This window comes from Phacochoerus africanus, chromosome 16 (genome assembly GCF_016906955.1).
Source record: "Phacochoerus africanus isolate WHEZ1 chromosome 16, ROS_Pafr_v1, whole genome shotgun sequence".
NCBI classification, from domain to species: domain Eukaryota; kingdom Metazoa; phylum Chordata; class Mammalia; order Artiodactyla; family Suidae; genus Phacochoerus; species Phacochoerus africanus.
In genome coordinates, this window is record NC_062559.1 from 8923872 (window position 1) to 8950263 (window position 26392).

The following is a 26392-nucleotide window of genomic DNA, read 5'->3' on the forward strand; positions in this document are numbered from 1 at the left end:
TAAGTAGGTTCACAGTATAAATAAAATGTATGAACTACAAATACCAACTCACAGACTTGGAGAAGAGCCTTGCAGTTGCCAAGGGGGAGGGGAAGAGGGGGATGGACTGGGAGTTTAGGGTGAGTAGATGCAAACTATTGCATGTGGAGTGGATAAGTAATGAGATTCTTCTGTACAGCACAGGGACCTACATCTAGTCACTTGCGATGGAGCATGATGGAGGATAGTGTGAGAAAAAGGATGTGTATATATATATATATATATGTATGTTTATATATATGTGGCTGGGTCTTTGCTGTACAGCAGAAATTGACGGAACATTGTAAATCAACCATAACAGAAAAAAATAAAAATCTTAAAAAAAAAAAAAGAACTACAAATATCTGCCTTTCTCACACCGAGCTTCAAACTGTATGGATGCTTAATCCAATTCTTATATTCCTTATTTCACTTCAAAAAGGGAACAACTTTGTCTTACTCAGGCTCCACATCTCCCCGCAGAGCTCTCCTTCTGTGCCCTGACACTCCCTTTTTATATTTACCTACTGTTTCTGCTTAAGATGGGGAGACATGGAGAGACGCCCAGGCAGCTTTCCCCTAGTCCCCCAGCTCTCTTGTTTCTCTCAGTTCGTTTTGAAAATGAGGAACCATGCGTTCTGCAACCCACAGCTATCTGTTAGTCTTAGGAAAGGTCTTAAGTCATGATTCCTTGAATCCACGGCTACTTCAAATTTATTCTAGAAAGTCAGAAAAAGAAAAGAATGGAAAACATGGAGTTCCCACTGCGGCTCAGTGGTAATGAACCTGAGTAGTATCCATGAGAATGAAGTTTCAATCCCCGGCATTGCTCAGTATGTTAAGGATCCGGTGTTGCTGAGAGTTGTGGTGTAGGTCACAGACGTAGCTTGGATCCTTGGATCCTGCATTGCCATGGCTGTGGTGTAGACCGGCAACAGCAGCTTAGATCCCTAGCCTGGGAACTTCCTTATGCTGCGGGTGCAAGGGTTAAAAAAAAAAAAAAAAAAAGAATGGAAAACATGAAAATCCATCTTTCCAGACTAACCAGCCTTCCCAGTCATCCCTACTCACACAGTCAGCAGCTCATTGACTTTCACAGGTGTTTCTTTCAAATACTCTTACTGAAGTTTGCAGTCCAACTGGTCGCCAGTAGAGGCCAGATTTACCTTCTTAATGAATCATTCCCTTTGCTTTCTTGGAGCCTATGGGTATATCCTCAGACTTTGGGGGGATGTAAGTGTTTTGCAGTTAAAATAGCTTATGGAGGAGTTCCTACTGTGGCTCAGTGGGTTAAGAATCCAACTAGTCCATGATGACTTGGTATCCGATCCCCATCCTCACTCTGTAGGTTAAGGATCTGGCGTTGCTGTGGCTGTGGTGTAGGCTGGCAGGTGCAGGTCTGATTCAACCCCTAACCTGGGAAATTCCATGTGCTGCAGGAATGGCTCTAAAAAGAAAAATATATGTATAGCTTATGGATATACAAGAAAAGAGAAGGAAATTTTCTTAAATAATCTCTGGACTGGAGATAAGTTTCTAAGTTTAAAAGTGAAAGAAAATAAAAGATTAAAAGTTGAGGTGCATCAAATATTTAAAGACATAGGAGTTCCTGTCGTGGCACAGTGGTTAACGAACCCGACTAGGAAACATGAGGTTGTGGGTTCAATCCCTGGCCTCGCTCAGTGGGTTAAGGATCCAGCGTTGCCGTGAGCTGTGGTGTAGGTTGCAGACACAGCTCAGATCCCGCGTTGCTGTGGCTCTGGCGGAGGCCGGTGGCTACAGCTCAGATTAAACCCCTAGCCTGGGAACCTCCGTATGCCGCCAAAGCGGCCCTAGAACAGGCAAAAAGACAAAAAAAAAAAATTAGAGACATGGATATAGATAGGTTTGAAATACAAGCAATCACTTGAGGTAAATATTAAAACAAGTATTATTCCCTGATGGTTCAGTGGGTTAAGGATCCAGTGTTGTCACTGCAGTGGCTCGAGTTGCTGCTGTGGCATGAGTTCCCTGGCCCAGGAACTTTCACATGCCATGGGTGTGGCCATCAAAAAACCCCGAATATTATGGACTAAGGGTTAAATGAGCTCATATAAATGAGTTAAAAAAACCCTCTAAATTCTCAATAGACAATGGACAAAGAATATAAATAGACAATGCATATGCAATTGGATGACAAACATTTGATAAAATGATTAAATTCACTAAAATCAAATAACTGAGAATTAAAACTGTAAATACATGGTATTTTGCCTACATATGAATTAAGCAAAGATGTGTTAAAATGGGAATGTCCCAACTGATGAAAGTAGGATGAAACAGGTTCTTTCATAAATTGCTGGTAGTAGGAATGAAAATTAATACAACTTTTCAGAATAGCAATTACACAGTACATTTAAAGAGGCTTTCAAATGTTCTACTTTCTAACCGTGAAATTCCATTTTTAGTAACATATGCTAAAACAGTAATCCAAAATACACCCAAATATTTTAACATTGAGATGAACAATGTAACATTTTTTATGAAAGTGAAAAACTGATGTTCACTTAACATCTAATGATAGAAGTCTGTTTAGGTGAATTCCATAAATAAAACACTAGGTAGCCACTTGAAATAATGGTTATAAATAATTTTTAAATAAGAAAAATTCCTGTCTTATATTAGTTTTTATTTTTTTATTTTTTATTTTTTTTTGCTTTTTAGGGCTGTACCTGCGGCATATGGAAGTTCCCAGGCTAGGGGTTGAGGCAGAGCTACAGCTGCCGGCCACAGCCACAGCCACAGCAACAGGATCCAAGCCATGACTGCAACCTACACCACAGCTCATGGCAACACTGGATCCTTAACCCACTGAGCAAGGCCAGGGATCAAACCTGCATCATCATGGATACTAGTCGGATTTGTTTCTGCTGAGCCACAACGGGAACTCCTATAATAGTTTTAGAAGTAGAGCATGACTCTGTGCGCGCACACATGAGTAAAGACTGGAAGAAAGTATCTCTACAGGCTAGAAGTGGTTGGTTTTTTGGTGGGTTTTTTTTTTTTTTTTTGGTCTTTTTAGGGCTGCCCAGTGGCATATTATCCCAGGCTAGGGGTTGAATCAGAGCTGTAGCCTCTGAACTACACCATAGCCACAGCAACTTGGGATCTGAGCTGAGTCTGGAACCTACACCACAGCTCACAGCAACGCCAGATACCCAACCCACTGAGGGAGGCCAGAGATTGAACCTGCATCCTCATGGATACTAATCAGATTCATTTCCACTGAGCCAAGAAAGGAACTCCCAGCTTAGTAGTGCTTATACCTGGGAGGTGGGATCTCAATTTTATATCTGATTCTTTATACTCTTATGTATTTTTATAAACTTTCTACATTCATTGTATTCCTTTTCTAGTTAGGAAAAAAGAGAAATAAAAGGAGAAAAGCCAAAGAACATAAGAATTAAATGATCCTGACTTATCCATCCTTACACACACACACACACACACACACAGAGTTTTGAGAAGACCCTACAAATCCACACTCCAGGTAGTGCTGGTGTTTACAGAGAGGAGCTGGTTTATTGCAGTGTTAATGTGGTAAATTGAGAAATGCCCTAGTTCCTGCCCACATGACTTTATAGGGTGCTGAGTTCTCTGCAATAACATGTATAATAATCTTTTTAGCAATCCCTGCAATTAGGGGGTTGCCAAACTGGAATTGCTGCTTTATTTGAGACAGGTACACACACTATGCATGAACACACAACAGCAGAAACTCAGAACCAGCTACCCCCTTGAAGGAAAACAGTGTAATTAGCTCTCCTTTAGATGGGAAGATATTCTTCAAAATCTAAATATAAACAGATTTTTGTATGTTTTTTTCTTCAAAAAATGCAGCTCCATACCAACCACATATTGGTCAGAAGTCAGGTAGATGATACCATCTCTCAGTGGTTATCACAGTACTTTGGCCTTAGGATAACAAATTAAATTGGTGACTAGTAGAATATAGACCCAGTTAGCTTTGGAGCTGAATAAGCAATGAAGGAAGTTCTCAAGCTGCACCGTGAGAACCAATCTTCTCAAGCCGAATGTAATTACAACTGTACAATTATCAAAACATTTATGGAGAATGCTAACCTTACACCCACAGCTGGGTTTCTGTTAAACTGATTTCCTTTAGCTGACATGTTCCCATGGAGTGTGAATGTGTGTGTCTGTGTGTGCCTGTGTGTGTATGACAGAGAGAGGCTATTACTACTGTTTTTGCTCAATATCAGCAACGTATGGGCCCCTTGTCTCTTCCCTGTAGGGCCAAATATTTTCTCCCTGCTTGACATGAATGCAAGTGGGATAATATCTCAAAGACCACCTAGTACTAGCGCAGCTATTGCTTTAAACTCCAAAAGACCACTTTTCCAAGGTTATACAGCCAATTCATGGTCATGGTTTTATTGGAACCTGGTTCTCTGAGCTTGTATTCTATTGTTATTGTTCCACTGCCTTAGCAGTATGGTATCCTTGGTTGCTTTTTTTTCCCCCAAGGAAAAAAAGACTAAGATATGAATATTAAGATTGTGTCTTTGAATGCAAAGAAAAATGGAAGATTGAGACAATGAACCAAGAAACTCTTTAAGGGGGAAATAATCGCCTTGTGGTATGAAGGAGTCTCACTGTTCCAGGACTACACTTTGGGGCCGACTCACAGATGGCCCCCACGCCCAAGGACCGCTGGCCATGCAAATGAAGAGGATACACCCAGGTAGGGGCAGGAAAGAAAAGGAGCCCTGGCCAGGTAGCTAGGCATCAAGGAGAATCAAATGATTTGGGGGAGAAGGATGGGAGTGGGTGCAGGCAAAGAGCGGGCAGATGGGAAAAGTCTGTTTCAGCCCAATGCCTTGTTTGGAAATAGGGTCATGAGTCTTCAGAGGAACCCATGAGCACCAATTGGCCTTTTCATCAAAATCACACACCGATACATACACACACACACACACACACACACACACACACACCAGGGCACCTCTTAGACTGCCTTGGGGCAGTGCTGATACACACACTCTTTAGCCTCTCTCCTCTTTTTTTTTTTTTTTTTTGTCTTTTTAGGGCTACACCCGCAGCATATGGAGGTTCCCAGGCTAGGGGTTGAATCAGAGCTCCAGCAGCCGGCCCACGCCAGAGCCACAGCAACACCAGATCCGAGCCGTGTCTTCGACCTACACCACAGCTCACAGCAACCCCAGATTCTTACCCCACTGAGCCAGGCCAGGGATTGAACCCGAGACCCCATGGTTCCTAGTTGGTTTCGTTTCCACTGCGCCATGGCAGGAACTCCACCCCTGGCCTCTCTCCTCTTAAACATGCAATTTCTTCTCCTTTACAGCTCTGATCAGACTAAGTCTTACTTGTCCTTAAACAATTCAGGCAGCACCGCTTTCTCTGAGGCCCTCCCCTACCCCTTTCCCGCAGCCCTCACCCAAACAGTGTTACATAACCTTCCTCTGTGCTTCCACCCTCGCATTCTATTAAAGTGTTTTTCCTACTGCATGGCAATTGTCCATAAGCTGCTCCAGAAAGGGACCTCATCTTTCCTCTTTATGTCCCGTACCCAATACTAGGCCTGCCACATCGTATTGAATAAATGAATCCATGCATTGAGAGGATGACGATTGGAGCATTTACGAAGCACTGTGTGAGGTCCTGAAGACGCAGCAGCAGGCAAGACACACACAAGGTCTCTGCCCTTGCAACTCTTGAGAGAACTCGATGCTCCAAAAACATCTCTAACGAAATGATACTTAACATGATGGATGAATGGCAGATCAGTCTGACATAACATAAATACTTCCCTACCCTGCAGCATTGTCCTCGTTCAGTTTAAAATAAACTCAAGGAGAAACACTTACTAGGATTAGGGCTTTCTTAGATAAGCTAAATTTTATAAAGAGTGTTAACAGAGATAGCAAAGACAAACTGGCCTGAGGCTCGTTACTAATCTACCACAGCAACACCTCAGAAGACTGACATTCTATTCCTATAGTAGAATAAAGACAGTCGGAGCCAAACCCCATTTAATTGAATTCTGCTAATTTTGGATCTGTGAATTACTCACTCAGAAATTTGGTAGACCTATACTTTGATATTGCATATGGAGAGTTAGGCTTCCAGAGAAAACTAATAATAACCACCAACCCCTACACAGCTTTTCAAAGTTTTACAAGGCTTTCGAACGTAACATCTGATCTAATAATGAGATGGCAGCTGCTTCTACCTTTAGGATCTTTACCTGTGAGCTTTAGCCATTCTTAGTAGACCATACTAAAGAAACTAAGTTTGATAAAATCCTGTCCTATCTGAAACGCATGGACTTGGCCATCACTCAGGTAAGACTACGAACTCAGGTGATGTTCTCGGCACTGACTCCATTGTCAAACCATTCACAAGGACCCACAGGTTCCAGTTTGAAATACGTTTCAGAGTTCCTGTCGTTCATTTCTCCTGTGTCGTTCCTGGCACAGCAGAAATGAATCCTACTAGGAACCATGAGGTTTCGGGTTCAATCCCTGGCCTCGCTCAGTGGGTTAAGGATCCGGCGTTGCCATGAGCTGTGGTGTAGGTCGAAGACAAGGCTCAGATGTGGAGTTGCTGTGGCTGTGGGTAGGCTGGCAGCTATAGCTCTGATGAGACCCCTAGCCTGGGAACCTCCTTATGCTATGGGTGTGGCCCTAAAAAAAAAAAAGACAAAAAAATTATGTTTTCATTAAAATGTAGCGTTCGCATCTGATTCCTGGCCCAGGAACTCCATATGCCACAGGATAGCCAAAAAAGATAAATGAATGAATTAACTGATTAATTAATTAAATGTAGTGTCCTGCCTTTTAGAGCTGAGGAATTTTTTTTCTTTGTGGCTGAGTCCAGGCATGCCGAAGTTCCCTGGGCCAGGAATTGAATCCAAGCCACAGCAGTGATCCAAGCCACAGCAGTAATAATGACAGATCCTTAACCCACTGAGCCACCAGGAAACTCCTGAGCTGAGGATTTTTTTTTTTTTTTGTCTTTTTAGGGCCACACCTGCGGCACATGAAAGTTCCCAGGCTAGGGGTTGAATCCGAGCTGCCAGTCTATGCCACAGCCACAGCAATGTAGGATCTGAGCTGCATCTGTGTCCTACACCTTCTCTCATGGCAATGCCAGATCCTTTACCCACTGAGTGAGGCCAGGAATCGAACCTGTGTTCTCAAGGATACCAGTCAGATTTGTTTCCACTGAACCACAATGGGAACTCCAGAGCTAAGGAATCTTGATTCATTATTTCTTTTCTCTCATTAAGTCCAGAGATTTAGGAAAAAGTACCTCTTCAATATAAGAGTAGCAGAATGTTAAAATGGGCTTTTCAGCTTAGACCCCACGAGCATAATACCTGATACTAAGGGGTTTTCAAGATAGACCACCCTAAAGGAATTTTTCAGTAGACATCTGAAAAATAAGTAGTATGGCTCTTAAAAACCCTTTACCCATACTAAAAGTATATGGGAACAAATTGCTGAAAAAGAAGAGGAATTTGGGGCAAAATTTACTTGCAGAAAATTGTGCTGTGATTCTCTTTCTTACCTCAGGGGAGTTGTGGGCAGTGCTTCCCCCTTTCTATCAGATGAGGGAAGAAGACACACAGTGACTGGGTGTCTGACTCCCATCCTGGAAAAGCCCCAAGCCAGAGAAAGGCTGGCATTGGATTCAGAAGCAGTCAGGGATAGAGGGAGTGCAGGGGAGTGGCTGCCCTGGGTGGCTGTGCTCCCAGAGAGTGGCAGAGATGCTGCTTGAGTATTCTGAATTCACAGGAGTCTTCCCAGCAGAGAACCCACCTGGAGCCACCTGGGATCCAGCCCCAGAGGACCACGTGGAGGACAGACGGACAGCGGAAGGCAAGAGTCTACATGTGGAGTTCCCATCATGGCTCAGTGGACATGAATCTGACTAGCATCCATGAGGACGAAGGTTCAAACCCTGGCCTTGCTCAGTGGGTTAAGGATCCGGCATTGCTTCGAGCTGTGATGTAGGTTGCAGACACAGCTTGCATCCCACGTTGCTGTGGCTGTGGTGTAGGCTGGCAGCTACAGTTCTGATTCGACCCCTAGCCTGGGAACCTCCATATGCCACGGGTGTGGCCCTAAAAAACAAAAAACAAAACAAAACAAAAAATACAAAACAAAAAAAGAGTCTACATGGAGCAAACGTCTGGAAAACCAGGGAGAGAACTGGCCAACCTGTGGAAAACACTTCTCCCACATCAGAGGAAAGGCAGTCCAGTGTCCCCAGGAGCTGCCTCCAAAGAATTCAAGAAGAGTCCCATGATGGAAAACATCAGCCAGAAATGTCTGCCAGACCCAGAGCTGTAAAGCCATCTTCCAAGTCTACCAGTTAAGCAGGAACTTACCCGCAGTGCTATGCCAAGCAATTTTGGAATCTTCGGCCCCAGGAAAAACCTGCACCCCTATACACCCGGATCAAATTATCCTCCCAACACGTTGCACCAAGTGCAAACGTTAATCAAGGTCCTACAATCAAAACCACAAGATTACATATGAAGTCCTAGGCTGCCCAATCTGTTCTCCTACCGTTATAAACCCTCACAAATGTACTCATCACAGGACACGACGACCTGGTGGCCCTTGAACTACAGGCTGATGATTAGAAATACTGTTCCCATTGCACAATATCTCAAGGTCATAAAACAAACAAAAAAAACGTCAGTCTGTTTATATTTACATTGTTGGTGTGTTGTTCATCCTGGGTTTTTTTTTTTTGCATTCAATTTTTTAAAAAACATTGCATTATTCTTTATCTTGATTTCTTATGCCCTCTGAATTTTGCATCTGAGGCAAGCACCTTCCTTCTAGCCCTGCTTTCCAGCTCCGTTTTTCTTCTTTTTTCACCCCTTCAACATCAGAGTACCATGATGAGCTAGATGGAGGGAAGGGGTGGAAGCATAAAGTGAAGAAGGCTCTCCACCTACAGATGGTCTTAGCTGGAGGAGAGGAACAGTGGGAGGCAAAAAATGTCTCTGCTTACATTCCCTTAGGATTTGCTTGTTCAGTGTACTGGTCACAGGAAGTTACACACCAGCTTCAAACAAAGTCACACAAATGCCTGACAGTAGGGACTTTAATTGGGGATAGACAGAAACCTTGAGCATGATATGCTGAATGAACCTGGGGAGTTCCCTGGTCATTCAGCAGGTTAAGGATTCGGCATTGTCACTGCAGCAGCTCTGGTCGCTGCTGTTTGCAGGTTCGATCCCTTGCCCAGGAACTTCCACATGTTCCAGGCACAGCCCAAAACAACAAAAGAACAACAACAAAAAAAACCTTGGGTTTGGAGGTCAAATGCCCAGGTTCTACTCCTGGCTTTTCTACACATAAGCCTGAGAAAATACTCTGGTAGTCTCAGTACCTCATCTATAAATTCAGTGAATATTACTGGAAACTTCTAATATGCTAGGAAGACATGATTAAATCTTTGGAGGAGACATAGGCAATTGGCCAACTGCCACGTATTCACTAAACCTGATGGCAGAGATCTCTGCAGGGTGTTACTGCAATGGAGCTAAGAGGCAGGGCAACCTTCCCAACTAGGGAGCCTAGGAAGGTGACAGCAGAGCTAAGCAGGGCAGAAATAATAAAGATGGGTCACATGGAGCTACAGGAAAAGAATATATCTGTTCCATTGAGCCATATGTCTGTTTTTGTACCAATACCACACAGTTTTGATTACTGTAGCTTTGTGATATTGTCTGAAGTCTGAGAGTGATGCCTGACAGACTTTTCTGTTTACCTAATACCCATCTCCTCTTCTCCCTTATTGACAGACTCCAGATTTCATTCCAGATAGTAGTTTTTCCAGCTAAAAAAACTTTCTCAGGAGTTCCTGTCGTGGCGCAGTGGTTAACGAATCCGACTAGGAACCATGAGGTTGCGGGTTCAGTCCCTGCCCTTGCTCAGTGGGTTAACAATCCGGCGTTGCCGTGAGCTGTGGTGTAGGTTGCAGACGCGGCTCGGATCCCGCGTTGCTGTGGCTCTGGCGTAGGCCGGTGGCTACAGCTCCGATTTAACCCCTAGCCTGGGAACCTCCATATGCCACGGGAGCGGCCCAAGAAATAGCAACAACAACAACAACAACAACAACAACAAAAAAGACAAAAGCCAAAAAAAAAAAAAAACTTTCTCAGATTTCTCTGCATATTGAAGAGGCTATTTGATATAATTCTGGCCATGGAGACAAAAATGAAAGTGCTAGGGATTTCTGGAAAAGTTTTTTGCTTTTTGTTTTTCTTTCACGTTTTAGGGCTGTACCTGTGGCATATGGAAGTTCCCAGGCTAGGGGTTGAATCAGAGCTACATCTGCCAGCCTATGCCACAGCAATGTGGGACACAAGCCAGATCTTTGACCTACACCACAGTTCAAGGCAACACAGGATCCCCGACCACTGAGTGAGGCCAGCCATCAAACCTGCATCCTCCTGGATACTATTCAGATTGGTTTCTGCTGAGCCATGACTGGAACTCCCAAGATTTTCATTATTGATACAGCTAATGCTCTTTGTTCTTTCCTCTTGCTTATAACATAGTCTAAAACATGGCAATGCCACAGCTACATTGTGTCTAATAGGAAACCACCATGGGGAACACAAGCCAAAACACCAAGAAAAGTGGAAGAAGATGGAGAAGTCGGGACCCAGAGAATTCGTTGTATCGGATATAAAATATCTGTTTATCTTTCAGGTTTTTTGTAGTTTGAAACAAGTAATCCTCCATCTATTTAACAGCCACATTGAAGTTTTCGGTTACTTGCAGGTGAAAGTACTCCTGATTGATTATGACATTCACTAGAAATTAGAAGCCACAAGAGTAAGAACACTAAATTGCGGAATTGGCTAAGAGGAAAGTTCACAGCGTACCAAGGAATCAATCATTTCAGGCTGAAAAGGTGGTGAAATGTGATATGTGGTAATGAAATCTCTGAACGGAATGTCATCTGTCATTGTCATATAATATATGGTCTACAAAGTGCTATGGGGAAAAAATTAGCAAAGAGAAGGAAACAGGGAGTTCCCAGGATGAGCGTTGCTTTTATATGAGGCATTCAGAAAGGGTCCTGTGCTTATGTGAAAGGCAAGCAGGGGCATGAAAGAAGTGAGAGAGAGCCATGAGGCTCTCTGGATGACATTGTCCAAGGGGTAGGAATAGGAGGAATACCCTTTGGAGTGTTCATGGGAGAGTAAGGAGACCAAAAAAAAGGAGGACAGTGAAAAATAATGTGTGCTGGGGGAGGGGAGTGAGAGCAAGGAAGGCCTTGGGGCCATTACAGAGGCTCCGAGGGTGCCGGGAAGCTGTATGTCCTGCCACCCTCAAAAAAGGTCCCTGAAGGAGGACCTAACTGAGACTCAGGTTAGCCGGAATGCAGAGAGGAAAGGGAATGAGACAAACTGCGGGCCTAAGAGTGGCTCTCTCTGCAGAAGCCTGTAGTCCTGGAGTTGGGATCCTTGTGAGACCAACGAAGTCAAGTGCTGCAATACTTCACCCTGAGGTCCAAGCAAGTGGGGCTACAAAGCAGCAGCCCTAGCAGGACAGAAGACTGGGAGTTCAGAACTTTGACACCTATGGTCAATTAATCCTTGATAAAAGAGGCAGTAATATAAAATCGGAAAAAGACAGTGTCTTCAGCAAGTGGTGCTGGGCAACTGGACAGCCGCATGTCAATCAATGAAACTAGAATACGCCCTCACACAATGCACAAAAATAAACTCAAAATGGATTAAATATTTAAATATAAGACAAGATACCATAAAACTCCTAGAAGAGGGAGTTCCCTCCGTGTCTCAGTGGTTAACAAACCCGACTAAGATTCATGAGGAAGCAGGTTTGACCCCTGGCCTCGCTCAGTGGGTTAAGGATCCAGTGTTGCTGAGAGCTGCAGTGTAGGTCGAAGACATGGCTCAGATCCCACATTGCTGTGGCTGTGTTGTAGACCAGCAGCTATAGCTCTGATTCAACCCCTAGCCTGGGAACCTCCATATGCTGGGGGTTTGGCAAAAAGAAAAAAACAAACAAACAATCAAACACCTCCTAGAAGAGAACATGGGCAAAACATTCTCTGACATCAACCACACACATATTTTCTTAGGTCAGTTTCCCAAAGCAATAGAAATGAAAACAAAAATAAACCAATGGGACTTAATCAAAAAGCTTTTGCATAGCAAAGGAAACCATTAAAAAAAAGAAAAAGACAACCTGCAGAATGGTAGAAAATAGTTTCAAAGGATGCAACCAACAAGGGCTCTCCAAGATATACAAACAACTCATACAACTCAACAGCAAAAAAAAATGAAAAACGGGCAGAAGACCCAAATGGATTAAGAATATGTGGTACAGGAGTTCCCGTTGTGGTGCAGGAGAAACAAACCCTACTAGGAACCATGAGGTTTCAGGTTCGATCCCTGGCCTCGATCAGTGGGTTAGGATCTGGCATTGCCATGAGCTGCGATGTAGGTTGCGGATGCAGCTCGGATCTGTTGTTGTTGTTGTTGTGGCTGTGGCGTAGGCTGGCAGCTACAGCTCTGATTAGACCCCTAGCCTGGGAGTGTGGTGCTGAAAAGTGCCAAAAAAAAAAAAGAAGATGTGGTACATATACACTACAGACTACTACCCAGCCATAAAAAAAGAATAAAATAATGCCATTTGCAGCAACATGGATGGAACTAGAGACTCTCATACTAAGTGAAATAAGTCAGAAAGAGAAAGGCAAATACTGTATGATGTCACATATCTGCAATCTAATATATGGCACAAATAAACCTATCTACAGCAAAAAAAAAAACTCAGGGAGGGAGTGGGATGGACTGGGAGATTGGAGTTAGTAGATGCAAACAATTGCATTTGGAATGGATAAGCAATGAGCTTCTGCTGTAGAGCACAAGCAACTATATCTAATCACTTGTGATGGAACATGATGGAGAATAATGTGAAAGAATGTGTATACATGCATAACTGGGTCACTTTGCTGTACAGCAAAAATTGACAGAACATTGTAAATCAACTATAGTAAACATTTTTTAAAAAGAAAGTGTGGTACGTGTACACAATGGAACATTACTCAGCCATAAAAAGAAAAAAATGCCATTTGCAGCAACGTGGATGGACCTAAAGATTATCATGCTAAGTGAAGTAAGAAGACAGAGGAAAAGAAATAATGATATCACTTATATGTGAAATCTAATAAAATGATACAAAATAATTTATAAAACAGAAACAAATTTCAAACTTAACAGTTCCTATGGGGGGACTGGGGGAGGAGGGACAAATTAGGAGGCTGGGAATAACATATACACACTAGTGTACATAAAATAGGTAACTAACAAGAATCTACTTTGTATCACAGGGAAACCAATTCAATTTCTGTAGTAGCCGATATGGGAAAAAATAATGGATATATGTGCATGTATAACAGATTCACTTTGCTATACACCTGAAACTAATACAAAACTGTAAGTCAACTATACGCCAACAAAATTTTTAAATAAATAAAGAAAGCAATTTCTGCCCCCCTCCCCCATCGTACCATGAGGAAGAGAAGAACAATATTTCAAACGGTGGAGGCACAGGTTACTCCAGGGAGAAGCCTGGAGGCTGGCAGACTGTCCCTTCAAGGACATACTTTTCTATCAGGAGTTGGGGGGGGGGGTCCACAGTGTTCCTATCCAGTCAGATTCAGTCATTACCAGGATTTGATAATTTCTGAAGGTTGGTAACTACTGTAATCTTCCATTTCCCCCTTTCTCTGGGTGGAAGTTTTTTTGTTTTATTTATTTATTTATTTATTTATTTATTTATTTATTTATTTATTTGTCTTTTTGCCTTTTCTCGGGCCGCTCCCTTGGCATATGGAGGTTCCCAGGCTAGGGGTCCAGTCAGAGCTGTAGCCGCCGGCCTACACCAGAGCCACAGCAACGTGGGATCTGAGCCACATCTGCAACCTACACCACAGCCCACGACAATGCCAGATCCTTAACCCACTGAGCAAGGCCAGGGATCGAACACGCAACCTCATGGTTCCTAGCTGGATTCGTTAACCACTGAGCCACGACGGGAACTCCTGAGTGGAAGTTTTTCATGCAGTTATCTTATCTTCCCATCATTGCATATTAGGTATCCTGGACACTAGTAATTAATTTGTTTTTAAGCTTTTGGATTACAGGGCAACCAGAAGCTACATTCATACCTGACGGAGAGAATGGTACTCCTTCAGAGACCTGGGATGTCATGCTGGATACAGTCTGTGGTTGTCTCCCTCAGAGGGAGGCAGATGCACTCCACTGAAAGCGAAGAAGGGTGTGTACAGAAAGACATGAGGCAGCAATCAGAGGTGGTCTGACCCTGTCGCAACCTCTAACCCCTTATCTCTGGCCTGATGTACCACAGAGGCTCTGGTCTTCCCTGACGTCCCTTGATGATAAGGGTGGCCATTTAAGGGGAGAAAAAATAATTTTTCCTCTACCCTTCTAGATTCTTGGCTGAGGCTCCTTGCAATAAAGAGACAGAGTAATGAGAGAAACACAAATTTACGTACATGTGTAGGTTGGGAGTCCCATAAAGATATGAGACTCAAAGAAGTGCCCAGAGGAGGAAGACTTTACATCTTTTAGACAAAGAAACAATACATTTGAGAAAAACTGGACAAGACAAAGGGGTTTGGGCAAGTGGTCAAATGGTGAAGAAGTAACAGTGTTTGTTTATCCAGCCTTCTTGGCCCTAAATTCCCTATCTCTGGTGATAAGGAAGTCTCTACCCTCCTGGTACAGGGGATGTACCTTTCACAGGGGAGGTTTTTCTCCTGCTTTCAGGGGGACAAAGGAGGGTCAGAGTGTCCTTTTTGTACTAGCTCTTTCTCAAGTACCTTTAATTCAAAATAATCAATATGCCAAACTGCCATAGTTTAGGTAGCCATAATCTGAACCCTTACACCCAGTAATTAAGATTTGACTGAAATATAAGTAGAAATTCACTGGGGACTTTAGAAAGGTTTTTGTTTTCTTGACACATGCTTCCCATTCCTCTTTCTTTCTCTCTAGAGCCCAGAGTTACAGCTGGAGGTGGAACACCACTCCCAGCCACAGATAAAAGCCAACATGCTAGCGACGGTGGGGAAGAAAGGACGGAAGAAAACCCAAGGAAAAAAAGAAAGAAAGGAGTTCCCATCGTGGCGCAATGGAAACAAATCCTACTAGGAACCATGAGGTTTCGGGTTCGACCCCTGACCTCGATCAGTGGGTTAAGGATTTGGCGTTGCCATAAGCTGTGTGTTGCATTGCTGTGGCTGTGGCGTAGGCCAGCAGCTGTAGCTCTGATTTGACCCCTAGCCTGGGAATCTCCATATGCTGTGGGAATGCCCTCCCCCCAAAAAAAAGGAAAAAAGAAAGAAAATGCAAGATAAACCTGAGTCGTAAATGGAATTATTAAGCAGCTGCGACACCCCAGGACACCTCCCTTGAACTTGTCATGTGTAAAATAAAACAACAATGATCAATATACATGTTTAAACCAGTAAACCTGTGTATTTAACGCTAATAATCAGGGGAATGTAAATGAAAATGGTGAAATACCCTTTTATGCTCATCGGATAGGCAGAACTTGTAATGTCATACAAAGTGTTGGCAAGGAAGTGGAAAAATATGGATTTTTTCGTACATTGCTGATAAAGGGAACACTGGCGCAACCACTTTGGAGAGCAGTTTGGAAGATGCCAGTATGGTTGAAGATGGGCGTGATTCCAATTCTAGATATGCACCCTAAACTTACCTTGATATTTAGGGTATGGTCCGTGGAGTCCAAGAACTTGCACTTGTGCACAAGGAGATGTAAAGAAGCATGTTCATTGCAGAGTTGTTTGTTATAGAAGGAAAAAAGGCAGGGGGAGATGCCTATCAACAAAAGGATAAATAGACAGATGTTGTTATATCCATATGACAATTAAAATGGATGTACTAGAGCTTCATAAATCAAAATGCATAAATCTTGAAAAGAAAATGTTGACCTAAAAGGCAAGTTACAAGGTGGTAAGTATAGCATACTATCATTTATATGATTTTTTAAATGTAAAACAATCCTGTATGAATATTTATACGCATGAAATACAAGTAAAAAATGCATTACAATAATAAACGTGAATTCAGGATAGTAGTTACTTTTGAAGAATGAGAAAGAGTAACATCCTAGGGGGGGTTCATCCATGCTTTCTTTTCTTTTCTTTTTGTCTTTTGTCTTTTTACGGCCGCACCCGCAACATATGGAGGTTCTCAGGCTAGGGGTCTAATTGGAGCTGTAGCTGCTGGCCTACATCACAGCCACAGCAAATAGGGATCCAAGCAGTATATGTGACCTATACCACAGCTCAGGGCAATGCCGGATCCTTAACCCACTGAGGGAGGCCAGGGATTGAACCTGCGTCCTCATGGATGCTAGTCAGGTTCCATCCAGCAGAACTCCCATCCATGCTTTTATTTATTTTTTAATGTAAATTTGAAGCAAAAAGGTAAAATGGTGATATTTGATGAAGCTTGTGTATACATATCCTTGTGATTTTATTATTCTATTTTTCTCTGTGTTGGTAGCATTTCGCAATTTTTTAAATAGTTTTTGGGTTTTGGGGTTTGTTTGGTTTTTTTGTTTGTTTGTTTTAGGGCCGCACCTGCGGCACATGGAAGTTCCCAACTTAGCAGGTTGAACTGGAGCTACAGCTGCTGGCCTACACCACAGCTACAGCAACTCGGGATCTGAGCTGAACCTGCAACCTACACCACAGCTCATAGGAATGCCTTAACCCACTGAGCAAGGCCAGGGATTGAACCTTCATTCTCATGGATGCTAATCAGATTTGTTTCTGCTGAGCTATGACAGGAACTCCTCCAATCCATTCTTTTATGGCTAGACAAGTCTGTGTTCTAAAAACATTGTTTAACTACAAGTTACAGAGATACTCTCTTATCTCTTCTTTTAGATCTTTTACAGTTCTAGCTTTTATGTTTAGGTTTATGATCAGTTCAGAATTTTCATATATTGAAGTAATATGGTTGTTAAGGTTTTTTTTTTCCTGTATTGACATTGTTCTAACATACTTTCTTGAAAATATTTTCCTTTTTCCATTGGATTGCTTTGACATAAATCAAATGATTATATAAATGTGTGTCTGTATCTGGGGTTTTTTTCCTTCAGTTCTGTTCATCTGTTAGTTGATCTCTATGCTATAAGCAGTACTATGCTGCCTTGATTATTTCAGATTTATAGTAAATATTGAAATCAAGTAATGTTAGTCCTCCAATTGTGTTCTTCGTTTGCAAGATTGCTCTGAATATTCTAGGCCCTTTCTCCTCCTATACAAATTTTAGCCTTTCAATTAAAAAAAAAAAGCCTAGTAAGAGTATGATTGAGACTGCACTGAATCTACAGATATATTTAATCAGTCAATCCATGTGATTAGGAAAAGCCCAGTCCTCCTCCTGGGTGTCTCTCTGTTATGCTCACACTACTACCATGCTCACGACAGTTTTGATACCATATGTGCAGGGTTTTTTTTCCCCCACAACAAGCAGTTCTCTGTAACACCAGCCGGGTGTCCTATAATTTAACTCAATTCTGATACTATCCACTTAGAGACAGCAACAGAGCCCACAGGCTAAGGGCTCATTGCCATGAGACTGTCCCCACTTCAGACGCTGCCAATTGCTAGTAGGTCTCCAGGTTACCTACAACTCCCACCTGACCTGGCTACATTCAGAGGTTCCTATGATCTCCTCCCTCTTGGATTCAATTATTTGCTAGAACAGCTCACAGGACTCAGGCAAATACTTACTTACATTTACCTGTTTATTGTATAATACAGGATAATGTAAAGGATATAGACGAACAGCCATATGAAGAAATGAATAGGGCAAAGTTTGGGAGGCTCTCAAACACAGGAGCTTCTGTCCCTGTGGAATTGGGATCTGTCACCTTCCCAGTACATGGATGTATTCACCAATCTGGAAACTTTACTGCTGGGAATTTAATGGAGGCTTCATCACATAGGCATGGTCAATTATTAACTCCATTTTCAGCCCCTCTCTCCTCTCTTAGAATGAGGGAGTGGGGCTGAAAATTCCAAGCTTCGAATCATGACTTGGTCTTTCTGGTGACAGCCCCTATCCAGGAGTCACCTAGGGGCTCAACCATAGTCACCTCAGTAGAACAAAAGACACGCCTATCATCCAGGAAATTCCAAAACATTCAGAAGCTCTTTGTCAAGAACTGGGGTCAAAGACCAAATATTAGAACAAAAGATGCTCCTAATGCTCTTATCGCTCGGAAATTACAAGAGTTTTAGAATCTCTGTGCCAGGAACTGGAGTCAAAAACTAAAGCCAGGGAAGTTCCCATTGTATCTTAGCAGTAATAAGCCTGACTAGTACCCATGAGGATACAGATTTCACCCCTGGCCTTGCTCAGTGGGTTAAGGATCTGATGTTACCATGAGCTCTGGTGTAGGTCACAGAGGCAGCTCAGATCTGGCATTGCTATGGCTGTGATGTAGGCTGGCAGCTGTAGCTCTGATTTGACCTCTAGCCAGGGAACTCCCAGATGCTGCAGGTGCAGCCCTAAAAAAAGCAGAAGCAAAAGCACCAAAAAAAAAAAAAAAAAAACCCAGAACAAAAGATTCTCGTAGCACTCCTATTTACAAGGGTTGCAGGAACCTGTGTCAGAAACAGGGATAGGGAGTTCCCGTCATGGCTCAGTGGTTAACAAACCCAACTAGCATCCATGAGGATGCAGGTTTAACCCCTGGCCTCACTCGGTGGGTTAAGGATATGTGTTTCCGTGGGCTGTGGCGTAGGTTGCAGACGTGGCTTGGATCCCACGTTGCTGTGGCTGTGGTGTAGGCTGGCAGCTGCAGCTCAGATTCGACCCCCAGCCTAAGAACTTCCATGTGCTGCAGGTGGTGCCCTAAAAAGACAAAAAAAAAAAAAAAACAATAACAACAACAACAACAACCAAAACTACCATGAGGTACTACCTCACACCAACCAGAATGGCCATCATTAATAAGTTCACAAATAACAAATGCTGGAGAGGGTGTGGAGAAAAGGGGACCCTCCTGCACTGTTGGTGGGAATGTAAATTGGTACAACCACTATGGAAAACAGTATGGAGGAACCTTAGAAATCAATACATAAAACCACCATATGACCCAGCAATCCCACTCTTAGGCTTATATCCCGACAAAACTTTCCTTGAAAAAGACACATGCACCTGCATGTTCATTGCAGCACTATTCACAGAAGCCAAGACATGGAAACAACCTAAATGTCCACTGACAGATGATAGGATTAAGAAGATATGGTATATTCTTGAACAGTCAAGAAAAGCATTATGGAGAAAAACTTTAATACACAGCATAACCCCACCCTTTGTATTTTATGCAGTGATTACTTTTTATTTATTTATTTATTTATTTTTATTTTCCCACTGTACAGCAAGGAGTGATTACTTTTTAAAATCGTCTTTCATGTAAGTAGCAAATAGGGCTTCATCCCATTAATTCAATTAAAACCACTACCTTTTAAAAAAAAGATGTGGTATATATACACAATGGAATACTAATCAGCTATAAAAAAGAACAAAATAATGCCATTTGCAGCAACACAGATGGAATTAGAGACTCTCATACTAAGTGAAATAAGTCAGAAAGAGAAGGCAAATACCATATGATATCACTTATATCTGGACTCTAATATATGGCACAAATGAACATTTCCACAGAAAAGAAAATCATGGACTTGGAGAAGAGATTTATGGTTGCCAAGAGGGAGGGAGAGGGAGTGGGATGAACTGGGAAGTTGGGGTTCACAGATGCAAACTATTGCCTTTGGAATGGATAAGCAATGAGATCCTGCTGTATAGCACTGGGAACTATATCTGGTCACATGATGGAGCATGATAATGTGAGAAAAAAGAATGTATACACGTATGTGACTCGGTCACCTTGCTTTACAGTAGAAAACTGACAGAACACTGTAACCAGCTACAATGGAAAAAATAAAAATTATAAAATTAAAAAAAGAAATTAGAAACAAATGTCCATCAATAAACGAACAGTGAAATATAAAAAAATAATAAAATTTTTAAAAAGACAAAAAACAGGGATAAAGACCAATATATATACATTTCTTATTATTTCACGGCATGAATATACTATATTTCATTCTTTTTTTTTAAAGAAACTTATTTTTTTATTTTTGTCTTTTTTTTTGGTCTTTTTGCCTTTTTCTAGGGCCTTTCCCGTGGCATATGGAGGTTCCCAGCCTAGGGGTCTAATTGGAGCTGCATCTGCCGGCCCACGCCACAGCCACAGCAACTTGGGATCCAAGCCTCATCTGTGACCTACCCTGCAGCTTGCTGCAACACCGGATCCTTAACCCATTGAGTGAGGCCAGGGATTGAACCCAAAACCTCATGGTTCCTAGTCGGATTCGTTAACCACTGAGCCACGACGGGAACTCCAAGGCTACATCATTTTATATTCCCATTAACAGTGTATGAGAGTTCCATTTTCTCACTTGTTATTTTCTGTTTTGTTTCTCTCATTACAGCCATCCTGGTAGGTGTGAGTTAGTATGTCATTGCTGTTTCAATTTGCAATTTCCTAAAGGCTAATGATGTTGAGCCTCTTCTCATGTTTATTGGTTATTTTTCTTCTTCAAAGATCCAATCAAATGCTTTGCTCATTTTTAAATTGGATTGTCTTTTTATTATTGAATTGTAATACTTTCTCTGTAGTTTCTTATGCTTTTGCTGTCATATTTTAAAAGAATATTTACTATTATGTTTCTAAGAGATCTATAGTTTAACTCTTACCTTTAGGCCTCTGATAAATTTTGAGGTGTTTTTTCTTTTTTTTCTTTTTTTAGGGCCACTCCCGTGGTCCCAGCCTAGGGGTCTAATCGGAGCTGCAGCTGCCAGCCTACACCACAGCCACAGCAACTCAGGATCCGAGCTGCGTCTGCGACCTACACCACAGCTCAAGGCAACACCAGATCCTTAACCCACTGAGCAAGGCCAGGGATCGAACCTGCAACCTCATGGTTCCTAGTCAGATTCATTAACCACTGAGCCACGAAGGGAACTCCTGACTGGCACTTTTGGTTTGCTCTTGTCCTTGGAGGAATCTGGGTCTAGGGCAGAGGAGGGATGTGAACACTCCTTTGCCACAGGTCATCAGGGTGTGCTTGAGGGGACGGTGGACATAAATGGAATTCAGAGGCGGGGTAGACTGCAGAGTAGAAAGGTGATGGCCTACAAGCTCCCAGCAGGGCAACGCCTGGGAGCTGTCTGTCTGTGCTTTCTAAAGCAGCTCAACTGTAAAAGGAAGCCAATCTTGAATGAGCTTCTCCATTTCCAAACTAATCCTGGCCAGAGCAAGGGTTGGATCCTTTGAACTGCAGAAGGCGGCTGTGGGCCGTACAATGAAGTAGTTGCTTGGTAAGGACCCCCAAATATTGAGATAGGCTCAGTCTGGGTAAACTCAAAAGTAACTGAAGCCTAGCTGACACTGCAATGGCATGGAAAATGTTAAGAAAATCCAGTGGCGTGGCTGTACGAAGATCCCAATTTAAATTATCCAGAATAATTCTCTCCATCCTTAGAATTTCAGATGAAGAACATCCACAGAAACTATCTCTTGCCAACACCTTCAGTACTGGAATTCTCTCGTCCGCCTCAACAGTCTTGGCAGCTAAGGGGAAAAAAGCCGATTGCGATACAACTCAAGTATTTTGGGCGGGCCCTTACAGTAGCTCCAAAAGACTGCTAGGCAGAGCAAATGCTTCTGCGTAAAGGTTGAATTGGTACTAGAGTGTGGCCAGCCACTGAATCATTTTATCTCTCTGGGATGGAAAAACATTCTGATTTGTAGACATTTTGGGCACATTCACCTGACACATCTGGGCTTCCCTAGAGATTGACTTTTCCAACAGAAAAGCAGACAATCTCTGCTTTTCCAAAGGCCCCAGAAACTTCGTGATATCCTTTGGATCTGCCAGCGCGCAGCCTGATGTAGCTACCTCCTCCCCTCCCTCTCCTTTCCCCTCCCTCCCCTCCTTTTCCCCCCTCCCCTTCCCCCTGCCCCTCCGGGCAGGGACGTAGGCTTCACAGCGGTGTGACGCAGGGTCATGGGGGGGGGGGGAAGCCCTCGATACCACCTCATTTTCCTGGGTGCGCGGGACGAGGACCCGGCCGACCGAGCAGGGAGAAGAGGGGGGAATTGGGTCGGAGGGTGCGGGCGCTGGCGCTCAAGCCGGATGCACGGCTGCGGCCGTGGGCCGGTCAGCGAGTTCGTGCCGTGAACCTGAAGCCGCCGGCGCCGCCGCGGGTCCCGCTCCTCCACCCGCAGCTCGCCCGGGGGGCGGGGGCGGGGGGGGGGGGGGGGGTTCCCTATCGCCAAAGCGCGGTGGGGCCGGGGAGAAGCGGGGGGTGACACCGGCTCTGCCCCTGCCCGGGGGAAGCATCTCCGAGGGGAAATGGTGAAAGGGGGGAAGGGAGGAAAAGGTGAAAAAAAGGAAGGAGAAGGGGCGGGGAATAAGGAAAAGCCAGACGGAGGCGCCGCCCCGCCCGCTCGCGGAGAAGGCAGGGGAGGGCGGGGACCAGGGAGACCTTTAGGATGTTACCGTGTTATTGCTATCTACAGAGAACCAAAATAGATACACATATTTTAATGTCCAGTAAGTTCCAAAAAGCAAAACTTGATTTTGCCTCATACTGCCAGCTACTTACATGGCATTTACACTGTATGTACAACCATTTACACTGTATTAGGTTTGATAAGTAATCTAGAGATGATTTAAAGTATACAGGAGGATATGTGTAGGTTATATGCAAATACTACAGCGTTTTATATAAGGGGCTTGGGTATCAGTGGGTTTTGGTATTTGCGGGAGATACTAGAACCAATCACCTGTGGATACTGAGGAAGAGTACAGTTGTACTCTTAAATTAACTGAGAGACTACAACACCACCACAAAACAAAAAACCCCAAAGACACCAAACAAGGATTGTCTTTATATGAATTACTCTTGGTTTCTATCTTTTCTATAGTCTTTCTTCTTTTTGGTCAAAAATATTTTCAACCTTATTAGAAACTTTATAGATTTTTATTTAGTTTCGAACAGAGGTACTACCAGATTCAATCTACTTACTTATCTGCTGACAGGGATTTTAGTTTTTGGTTTTTTCTTTTTACAGGGCCTCACCTGCAGCATATGGAAGTTCCCAGGTTATGAGTGGAATCTGAGCAGCAGCTGCCAGCCTACACCACAGCCAGAGCAATGCAGGATCTGAGCCTAGTCTTCGACTTACACCACAGCTCACCGCAACGCTGGAACTTTAACCCAAGTGAGGCCAAGGATCGAACCCGCATCCTCATGGATGCTAGTCAGGTTCATTAAATGCTGAGCCACAAAGGGAATTACCAGGATTTTAATTTAAAAACACTCTTTGACAACAAAATAAGGACCAAATGCTACTCCCCACAGTACTCTGAGACAAGACACCTCAATAACCGTGGAAACACTTTCTTTCTCATTATGTTTGACTGAACTCTTTCCCCAAAGTTCTATTAGCAAGGTAAACATGCTTAAGTGAACACATCTTTTAGTTAAAGGCATGAGCTTTTTTCTTTTTGCCTTTTTAGGGCCGAACCCATGGCATATGGAGGTTCCCAGGATTGAATCACTACACCACAGCCGCAGCAACTCAGGATCCGAGCCATGTCTGTGACCTACACCACAGCTCACGGCAATTTGGGATTCTTAACCTACTGAGTGAGGCCAGGGATCAAACCCTCAACCTCATAGTTCCTAGTCGGATTCATTTCCGCTGCACCACAACGGGAACTCCAAGCATTTATTTTTAAAGTTTTACTTGGAATTACTAAATGAAAATGGAGACAATTATATATAACTCATACTTATTTCTGACTTTTCTCGCCATTATTTTCTGTCTGCTACATACTTGACTGCTTTGCCTATTTTGTGGCTTTTTTTTGTTTTGTTGTTTTTGGCCACACCCAAAGCGTATGGAAGTTCCTGGGCCAGGGATCGAATCTGAGCCACAGCTGTCACAATGCCAGATCCTTAAAGCACTGTGACAGGCTGGGGATTGAAACTGCAATGCTGCAGAGATAATAGCAGATCCTTAATCCACTATGCAATAGCAGGAACTCCAATTTCTGGCTTTTTAAATAAGTTTCTTCGAGGTTTTTCCTGGGGAAATATTTCTTCCCTCTTCATTATCAAAGACAATTGAGAGATGTATGACGCTTTATGACTTAAATTACTCTCTCTCTCTCTTTTTTTTTGTCTTTTTGCCATTTCTTGGGCCGCTCCCACGGCATATGGAGATTCCCAGGCTAGGGGTCTAATCAGAGCTGTAGCTGCCAGCCAATGCCAGAGCCACAGCAACGCGGGACCTGAGCCCAGTCTGCAACCTACGCCACATCTCACTGCAACGCCGGATCCTTAACCCACTAAGCAAGGCCAGGGATTGAACCCACAACCTCAAGGTTCTTAGATTCGTTAACCACTGCGCCACGACAGGAACTCCTTAAATTACTCTCTTTTAATAACATAAAATACATTTTTAACAAATACTTTTTAATAAGCATTCATAAGTCTAATCAGGGAATAAAAATAAACAGTATTAGGAATGAGATAGGAGACATAGCAGAGACAGAGTGGTTAAAGGAATTCTAAGAGAATACCACATATGCTTTTATACCAGTATATTTGAAAACCAGGGACAGATGATTCCCTATAAACGAAATCTACCCAAGAAAGAGGGTAAACATGAATAGAATGATCATTATACATGGAATTGGAAACGTGTTAAACTCTAACATTGTAAATTGCACCAGAACCAGATGGGATTTTTATCTATTCTTTAAAGATCGTAAAATTTCAATGTGATTTAAACTATTCTAGGCTATTAATGAAAAGATAGAAAACACACCAGTTCATTTCAAAAAATCAATGAACTTTAAATCTACACGTAATAAAGACAATACCAAAAAAATCAGGAAGCTGTAAATCAGTCTCATGAGTATAGATATATATTTCCAAGTTTATGAATATAGATGTACGGTTCCAAAAAATTACATTTAATCTAGTAATGTAATCAAGTATTTTTTAGTTGGTTCGATAATAAGAATTCTATCAATATAATCCATTTCATCAACAAATTTACAGAGAAAAACTCTATGATCATGTCAATAGATGCTGAAAGAGTTTTTGATAAAATCAAGTTGCCATTTCTAATAAAAAATCCCACATAGGTGTTCCCATTGTCGATCAGTGGTCACGAACCTGACTAGCATCTATGAGGATGCAGATTTGAAATGTAGCTTCACTTGGTGCGTTAAGTATCTGGTATTGCCATGAACTGTGGTGTCGGTTGCAATGCAGCTCAGATCCTGTGTTGCTCCGGCTGTGATGTAGGCTGGCAGGTGCACCTCTGATTCAACCTCTAGCCTGGGAACCTCCTATGCCACAGGTCTGGCACCTACTGTTTTAGAAAAAAAAAATCTACATATAGGAGTTCTCTTACGGCACATTAGGTTAAGGATCTGGCATTGTCACTGCAGCAGCTCAGTTTGCTGCTGTGGTGCAGGTTCGATCCCTGGCCCAAGAACATCCACATGCCATGGGCATAGCCACAAAAATAAATAAATAAATAAATAAAATAAAATAGAAAAATAGAAGGAAACTTTCTTTTTTCCCTCCACTCCCATGGCATGTGGACGTTCCCTGGCCAGGGACTGAATCTGTGCCACAGCAGTGACTTGAGCAGCTACAGAGATGACAATGGGAACTCTGAAAGAAACTCTTAATATAACAAACTGTACTTACTGAAGCCCAACAGAAATATCCTAAACAGCAAAATATCAAAACCATTTCATTAAAATCAGTAAGTAGTCAGGGATGCTATGTTAGTATTATTAAACATTGTTTTGCACGCCCCAGTACATTCAGTGAGACAGAAAAAAATGGTATGAATACTAGAAGAAAAGGAGAAAAAGCTCAAGAGGTATGAGCCAAAAAAAAAAAAAACCGTATAAGAATTAGTGAGGTAATTTGATAATATGACTGATGACAAGATCAATATATAGTAGCTAATGGCTTTTGCCTACCCTTTTTAAAATGATTTTTATTTTTATTTTTTTCATTATAGCTGGTTTACAGTGTTCTGTCAATTTTTTACTATACAGCAAGGTGACCCAGTCACACATACATATATACATTCTCTCTACCCTTTTAATA

The 26392-nt window shown here is 42.6% G+C and overlaps 1 pseudogene; it reads right to left on the reverse strand.

Annotated features, from left to right (window-relative positions):
- LOC125117780 (cyclin-I-like) overlaps window positions 1-22587 on the reverse strand; it is a 29412-nt pseudogene extending 6825 nt beyond the window's left edge.
- Between the last annotated feature and the right edge of the window lie 3805 nt (window positions 22588-26392).